Source organism: Cygnus olor, chromosome 1, assembly GCF_009769625.2.
Source record: "Cygnus olor isolate bCygOlo1 chromosome 1, bCygOlo1.pri.v2, whole genome shotgun sequence".
Taxonomy (NCBI): Eukaryota; Metazoa; Chordata; class Aves; order Anseriformes; family Anatidae; genus Cygnus; species Cygnus olor.
This window is the reverse complement of record NC_049169.1, coordinates 4,250,614-4,259,173: the sequence shown is the minus strand read 5'-3', so window position 1 is coordinate 4,259,173 and position 8,560 is coordinate 4,250,614. Positions and strand designations below refer to the sequence as shown.

General features: G+C 42.0%; 1 long non-coding RNA gene across 1 annotated transcript; it reads right to left on the bottom strand.

Annotated features, from left to right (window-relative positions):
• Positions 1-302: 302 nt before the first annotated feature.
• On the bottom strand, positions 303-7,942 carry LOC121063989. The gene is made up of 3 exons (XR_005816262.1): positions 7,874-7,942; positions 3,719-3,891; positions 303-628 (listed from the first exon to the last, which is right to left on the bottom strand). It is a non-coding gene; the product is annotated as an uncharacterized LOC121063989 (long non-coding RNA).
• Between the last annotated feature and the right edge of the window lie 618 nt (positions 7,943-8,560).

Genomic DNA, 8,560 nt, shown 5'->3' with positions numbered 1-8,560 from the left:
TTTAATAGATCCTGCCTTTTAAACATGACCAATGTGCTCAATTAATAATACGAAAAAAAAAATTCAATTCCGTTTTCCCCCTCCACTCTTGGAAAATATATTACATGAAAGGATTTTATCACCTGTACTGTGCATAATGTCGTGTACTGGATGTGATTAAATGTCCAGGTGGTTTCATCCCTGCTATCAAACTATCTGAAATCTCCAAGGATGCATTATCATCCATAAAAGATCCAAAAGGAGAAAGGATATGGATTCAACATAAGAATATATTCCAAAGCTTTTATTAACTTTTATTGTCATTGCAAAAGTCCAGGGAGCCTGGATGGAGGCAGTTATAGATAAAGGACTCAATTATTACAGTGCAGCCTCTGCAAAACAAAGGATAACCTGTAACTTTATATGCAGAGGGTTAGATGGGAGATTAAAGCTTTTCTTCCGATGTTCCTCTGGGGAAATGACTTGTGTCCATGCCTTTGTGGAGCAAATTCCTTCCTTCTCAGTGGAAAGGCTTGTTGGGTTTCGCGATTTGAATGGACTCTAGTTCAGAATGGGACTTCATACATGCAGGACAACAAGCAGAGACAGCACAAGGTCTTCACAGATAAACAAGAGGCTCCCAATAAAGCTAAAACATGGAAAGGAAAATGTATAAGAGGTGGGAGGATGGGCAGATGTGGTAACCTGGGAGAAAGAGAGATACACGGTCTAGCTTTCCCAATACCATCCCTACAAGCTCATACCCCACCTGGAATTGAATTACACAAGACATATGAATTGCAGTAAGAAGGGATTCTACCTGTGCATCATCATCAAAAGGAAGGCTAGGGAAGGGGCAGAGGACCTGGTTACATAGAGGAGGACAGTGTACTGGTCATTGCAGTACTTAAAGGGGGCTGCAGGAAAGCTGATGAGGGACTCTGTCAATGAATGTAGTGATAGGACAAGGGGAATGGCTTTAAACTAAAAGAGTAGATTTAGATTAAAAGTTAGGAGGAAAATCTTCAGAGGGCGGCGAGGCCCTGACCCAGGCTGCCCAGAGGAGCTGTGGCTGCCCCATCCCTGGCAGTGCCCAAGGCCAAGCTGGATGGGGCTGGGGGCAGCCTGGGCTGGTGGGAGGTGTCTCACCTTCTCTTGCAAAGAAGGACCTGGTCATTCTGCAGGACGCGAAGCTGAAAATGAGCCAGCAATATGTCCTTATGGCAAAGAAGACCAACAGCATCCTAGACAGCATTATGAAGTGCTTTACCAGCAGGTTGATGGAGGTAATCTTTCTCTTCTCCTCAGCACTGGCAATGCCACATCTAGGATTTTGTGTCCAGTTCTGGACTCCCCAGTACAACAGACATGGACATACTGGAGTGAGTCCATCAAAGAGCCATGAAGGTGATTAAGAGACTACAGCATTTGTCATTGAGAGTCTGGGAGAGCTGGGACTGTTCAGACAGAAGGAAAGGGTAAAAAAAAAATGAAGCACATGAAATTGTTTAAACATAAAAAAGCCTTCTACTATGAGGGTGATTGAACACTGAAACAGGTTGTCCTCTATAAAGGTCATGGAGACTCCACCCTTGGAGTTCTACTGGACATGGCCAAAAAAAACCTGTAATGGCTGACCCTGCTCTGAACAACAGAGGTAGAGAGATTCCTTCCAACCTCAATTATTCAGTGATTTCAGGGGATCCAGAAGTCTGAGCACATCCGAAATGAATTGCATTGTTACGAAAACAGACCATCTTCTAGCACTGATGAAGGAGACTTCCTGCAGCATGGAAAATTTTTCTTGAAATATTATCTCTCAGGGGGTCCAGAAAAAATGGTTTGGCCATTTAAAATATGCTTGCAGGAAATGGTGTGACACTTAAAGATTCTGCTGTGACCAGTTTTGCTGTGGGTTGCAGTTCTGCTTGCCTTCATCGGGCATCTGCTCCTCTGTGATTGCATTTTTACTCTTTTTCAAAAGGGCAGATGGTATTTTTTTTCCTGTGTGCATAATTAAAAGAACACAAAACAAACTCATCTAAAGATACTAATTAATTCCATTTCCTAATAGATTGCAGGCAGCCTATTAATATTAGTCACTCCTGGGACTAAGAGTCTGCTAGCAAGAGCTTCTTCCTCTTTCTGCTTTTCCTTTTCCCATGGTGGCACTGGTGAAGTGATCCACCACATCTCTTCTCAACACAGTCACACTAAAAGTAGCTATAGCTAGTCCTATGCTACGACTAGTCTTGGTGAGAGTGGTCATCCTTTTCTTTGTTTGTTAAATGCTGTTCTACTTGAGTCCCCCCATCACCCTTTTTGACTTTGATAATGTGCATCTGAGAGGCCATGATGCTGCTCAGGTCAGGTAATGGCTGAGGACTGGGCTATTCCTGGGTCTACACACATTTATACCCATTTTGGGCTCCCTGGTTTACTTGGAAAGGGTGTGACAAAGGAGGGGAAGTTTAATTGTTATGCTTTTAAAAAAATAATATATATATATATATATTTAAAAACTAAGATCAAACATGCCTTTGGATGGCACCAAGTGATTGTCAGCTCTATTATAATCACCCAATTAAAGAGGTGATAATGAACCCAGACTTGAAATGCTGGAGGGAGAAAAGGAGGGTGTCACTGGGAACTCTATTTTTGTTTTATCCTAAATCTCTGTTATAAAGGAATCACCTGTCAGGAAGTCTGCTGAGAGGCAAGCAGCTACTCACTGCAGTGCTGTGATCACAGAAACAAGGTGGGAACAAAAGCAGCAATGACAGATTCAGGTAAGGCAGTCTCCAGCCCAGGAAACCCAAGCAGCCCCAGGGTTTTTTGAGGACCCCCCATCTGGCCTGGGGACAAGGAGATGCTGCCTCAGCTGGGGGAGTATAGATGGGAGCTGTGGTTTCTCCAGATGTAGGGTTTTGTTTGTTTGTTTGTTTTGTGTTTTAATTGAAGTTACATTGCATTTTTTGAAGTCCTACAAATTAATTCAAGAACAGACTGTTCAGGTTTTGTCAGCAGCAGATGACAAAAATAAATAAATAAATAAATAAATAAAAAGAAAAAGAAAAAAAAAGAAAACACAGAAATAAGCAGTCATTAGTTTACTAGTCATTAGTGCATCCTAGCAATCTTTAGGGTTAACAAGATACTGGTCTGTAGCGGCACAAGTATAGCCAGGAAGTCATAAAAATCAATCCCTCCCCCTTTTTACCTGACATTTGTTAATGTCAACTAAATCCAGAACACTACCTCCAGTTTTGGGCACCTGCCTGCAAGAATGACAGGAGGTTGGACCAGTGATCTCCTGATGTACCTTCCAACCTGACTTATTGTTTCATTGAAGCCTTGTCAAATCACACCTATTGTAGACAAGATTCAAGCCTTTGGCTTATGCTCTCAGCCCTCACAGCTGTGCCTGTGCCACATACAGGCTATGTGAACCCATGCCACCTTCCTGGTCTCAGCTCAGGTTTGTGACAGGTTGGCCCTAGGGTTTGTGCTCTTGGGATCCTATGCCACAGCTTGTGGGCATGGCTTCCTTTGGGACCTAAACTCATGACTATAGGAAAGCATGTACTTCTGAGACCAGCTTTGTGGACCAGAAAACCAAAATAAAGCCACATGAAACCACATGACAAACCTAGCATACATCCCTCTTTCCAGCTCTCAGGGCCCAGCTCCCACTTCAGTATTCAGTCAAATTGAGTATTGCATCTCAAAGGTAGCCAACCTTTCATCTTCCCTCATCTTGATCCTGCTGGAAGTCTATTTCTGTGAGTATTGTCCACATTTGGGACTACAAATTCTATCAGTCTTCAGCGCTGCCTCAATAAGGAGCATGGTTGTGTTGGCCTTCAGAAGTCCATGGGAAGAGACAGGTAAATCAGGACCGAATCCTCCATTCTGGGAGACAGAGAGGAAAGCATCTTATTAAATTATTTCAGCTTTTAATGCGTGCAAAAAAGTACTTATATTCATATGATCCTCATTACTGGATTTCAGTTGTGTTCAAAGATGACAAAATGGAAAAGATCAAATGATAAATCAAAACAAGAGTAACAAAAAAGCCTGAGGGATGCACAGCTGACAACAGATGATCACAGAAGAAAGTGATCGTATTCTTGCTTATTCCAGGAAAGCTAGTCTTAACTAAGAAATATTTCCTAGATGTGTGTGTGAATGACAGAAAAATTTTAGGTTAATAATTTTTTACTACATATTGTAGGACCAAAATTTGAGTTTATTAGAATTATAGTCAGTCTGTTCATCACTTTGAAGGCTGATTAGTACTAATATACATATATAAATATTTTAAAATTTGTTGAACATGGTGAAGACCCAGCAAATAACAAATCAATTTCTTATTAGGTTACACCAGAAAATAGAGTGTCCAGAAGTGAGTGCCATTTGTAAATATTAGGTGCATCAATCTTGGTTCCTTCAAACAATCAATTTCCCTGTGAAAGGAAGACAAATGTTGTGTTATTTTTTTCTTAAAAAAAAAAAAAAAGGAAAAAAAAACTCTGAAACCAGCAACAGCTAAACAAGCATAGCTAAACCTAAATCATTATTGTTCTACTATAGAGGAAATAGATGTCCCATTTTTTCTTTTTTCTTTTCTTTTTCTTTTTTTTTTTTTTTTTTTAATTTTTATAGACTTGCTGTTCTAGCTCATTATAATGACAATTGGCTTAAAAGTGTTAAGAGGAAAAGATAAATCACTTCTGAAACATGTTTTGAAGAGGGTTAGTTAACACAAGGAGCCTTGCAACACTCGCTGCAGTTATTCCTTGGATGATGGATTGGTTTTGGTTTGGCTTTGATCTGTTGAGGGACTTTTTCTGTTCTCATGAGAGCAGTAAAAGAAAATCCTGTGAGGGAAGGAGGTGTTCTTTCTGGATAGCCATGAAAGAAAGGCGGATGTTATGGGGGATTCAGAAGGCTGGAGCATACCTGGAGTTGTGGATGGCATGCTGCCCTCTCCTCCCCAAATTAGTGTCTAATATGAGATGGAGTGTATCATAAAAGTACAGGTTTCTTTCCAATTTGAAAGGGAAGCATACATAACTAGTTATGGCATAGTTGTCTGTGGTAGATATCTTCTTACCTCACTATTGAGATCCTGGCACATGAAGACAGGTGACACCTCGCTATTAATTATAGGGCAGGGGTACCTGAGCTAGCTGGTACATCCTAATGGTTGTTTTAGGATCTTTCTGCAAGAATAACCTTGGCATGGTGCTGATCCCGAGTTAAGCCCCATATTAGCCTGAAGACAGCTGGATAATAAGGTGTGCTGTCTCTAGCCATGGATCTACCTAAACTGCTATTACTTTGGGGATCTCTGCACCCAGCTGTTACGTGGGCACATGAATTCCTTGGGCCTGAGTCTTTTTATGCTTGTACACTCCATTAAAAAGAACCAAGGACCCAGTTTGAGGTCTTCAGGCCAAGTGGTAATGACTGCCTCGTGTCCTATCTAAATGCTCCAGCTTTCTGCCTTTTATTTAGCAGGGCATACATTTCCCACCAGTGGAACCCCTCCATGCCTGGGAGAGAGGATCTTTGGGTCCAGCCATTGAGGTCTGTGATGTCTTTGGCACCACCCTGATGGTGCCATAGGAACACAGCCAGAATTACAAGGAGTAAACTAAAAGAGTCTACCAGTTATGTTTGCCTTTCACTAGGCTGGGTTATCATGTTTATTCTTTCTTACTCAACTTTTATTGGTTCCATTTACAAATATGGTACATATTTGCAAATACAGTCCTGGGTGGAGCATGGCAGCAACTCTGGGGTCCTCAGAAAGTCTGTTACAAACTGGGAGTTTGAACTAGAAGGACAAGAAGAAGCCAAAGCAAGGAGAATTAACAGGGAGAGAAAGGCAGGGCTGATGAATGCAGCGCTGCAAAGGGCTTCTTGAAATTGTCAGCTTGTGGTACACTTTCACCATGCTGCTTATTTAAGTCCCACTTTTCTAAATGCCCGCTCAAGCTAATAGCTGTGGCTACTCAGCCTGACGAGCTTTATATAGTATATTCATGTTGATGTTTGCATTTTTTTTTCCCCCCACTGAGTTGTTGCAGCAAGCTCTCTCACAAGTGTCTGGTGTGAATTCAGCAGAAATATCATTTTACAATGATAGGCAGTATATTTAAATACCCCCCATACTTGCCTCTCTCAGGGAAAAAATCTTTCGGTTGCAGCTGAAAACATTCACTGGGTCTTCTTGAGGGGTTCTCAGTGAGGGTGAAGAAAAGCATGTGCCCAAAGCCACTGATATGACATATTTTCTAGTCTCCTTTGTCCTCATTAAAAACCCTGATTTAATTTTATGATTTTACTGCTCAGCTGTTCGGTTGGGACTCTGATGTTCCTCCTGTCAGTGTGATGGAAATCAGACTCCTGGGTACTGGTGAAAATGAATTAGCTAAGTCCAGATCCCCAGACAAATTTAGGCATGATGTCTCTGAACTTGAAGGACTTTCAAGTAGCCATGTCCCCAGCACAATAACCAAAGCTGTATGTGGGGTCTGCATTTTTTTAAACCTTGAAGAGGAGCAGCTGAGAACACAAGAAGATGATTCACACTTGACATGTGCCCACGTAAACACAAAAATATTCTTCACTTGCAGTGAAAACCACAGCGTATGTGTTCACTCACATACATATATCACAGAACATTTTATCCAATGCAAAGTATACCTTATTAAAAGAGTATATATTAAAAAGTTCAGCTTTCAGTAAGGGCTCAGGAAGGAACAAGTGCTACTGCTTGTCTTTGGTGAAATAAATTAACTCACACATTGCAGTTAATCAGGACCATCAGTTAAGAGCAGGTACATACTACTGCAATGATGAATTAATTAGTATAATTGATGTAGGTGTACTAAGCCAGGGATAAAACCTGAACAGTAGGTCAATGATTGCATCTCTCTGCTAAAGGTGAATTATCTCTCAGCTGTGGCTCCTACTGCTTTTGGCTAGTTGAGTCTTAAAATCCTTGCTCTGGGAACCCTACAAACTCTTGCAATTGCCACACAAAGATGTTTGAGTTATAGCACTGTTGTCCCAGAGATGGTTGAAGGTGCTTTATAGAGTTAGGAGACCAAAGATCAGTGCAGAGGGGCAGAAATCAAATGGGAACAAGGAAGGATATAACAGTCCATGAGCAACAGGTATGACTCCAAAGGAAGAGTGGCCCTGAGGCAAGCATGATCAAGAATAGCTGATGTCTTGTCTCTATGTTCCTCCAGGATACCTGATGGAATTTAAACCTGCTTTGCTTTTCCATTGGCACAGTTTCTGAAACCAGTCTTTGTGAGCATGAGTGTGTGAGAACAGCACTCTCTGTAGCCTGAGGGGTGCAACCCTGGCCCTGCAGTTCATATATTTTGGTAAAGATGTGGTTGTCCCTCCTCCCCTTGTTTCCTCTGCTCTCCCTCTAACCAAGCCAAGTGGAACGTGCCTTTTCACACCTTTCTCTGCACACAAACCCAAAGGGTTGCTAGGTTATTTCTACTCCTTTTTGGACCATCTCAGTTTCATTAATGAATACTTGAAAGCTCAGCCCTGTTCAGCTTTCAGTAGAAGTCTTTAAGGGAGAAAAAGAAAAAAAATCTCCAAGACCTGAAAAGCTAAGGCTACCAAGTGTAAGTCTCTGTCACCCTAACCATAACCACAGACCTGCCCAGCTACTGCCCAGCATGGAGAATATCTACCAGCCTTTAACTCTGCAGCTCTAGAGGCACTAGAATTTCCATACTGCTTTCCCCAATCTCCACCTGCTCTTCTTCGTTGCAAGTCAGACCATCCTACCCTTCCATCATAACCTCTGGTCGTTGCATAGGGTTGTGCATCCATCAGCTCTGCAATGGTCACTTACCTGTCCAGCTTTCAGCCTGAACAGGGTAACCAAACTCTCACACAACCCTGAGAAGGTGCTGAGCCTGGAGACCTGGCCATAAGGACATCTAGAGTATTCACCAGTGCCCAAATGTATAAAACATCTGATTTGGTGGTTTTCCAATCACTTGTTAACCAAAGCAGCTGGTAGCAGGTGAGAGCTGGGTGATCAGCTGAACTTTGATGGAGCTGGATGTATTTTTCACAGCTGTTTCTGATGGTTCACCATGGTGCTGTGGCTGACAGCACAAGGATCACCAACTTGGAGAGGACCTTTGTCCTTTCAGTAGTTAACTATGAGATTTTCACCTTGGCTACTTATAGATGAACTGCTTTTTAATGCAATAAGATTACGTTGGCTAGGCTTTAGGCACCCAACAGTTGCCCAGGATCATCACCACGCTTGTGCCTCCTGTGGCATCACTCCAGTTCCCAAGCAAATTTAGGCACCCAGAGCAATATCCTGCTACATCCCATTCATATGTTCCATTGCAGCATAAACCTGCCTCTTGAGGTCCCACATTTTCTTCTCTGCCTTCACTGCTTCATACTCATTTTCTTCAGTTAAATCTCACTCATGATTCCCAGCTCATATTCCTAACCTCTTCCCTTACCCTTTTGTTATTTGTCTGCACTTACTGCTGCTCTTCTCCATTTGGATATCATC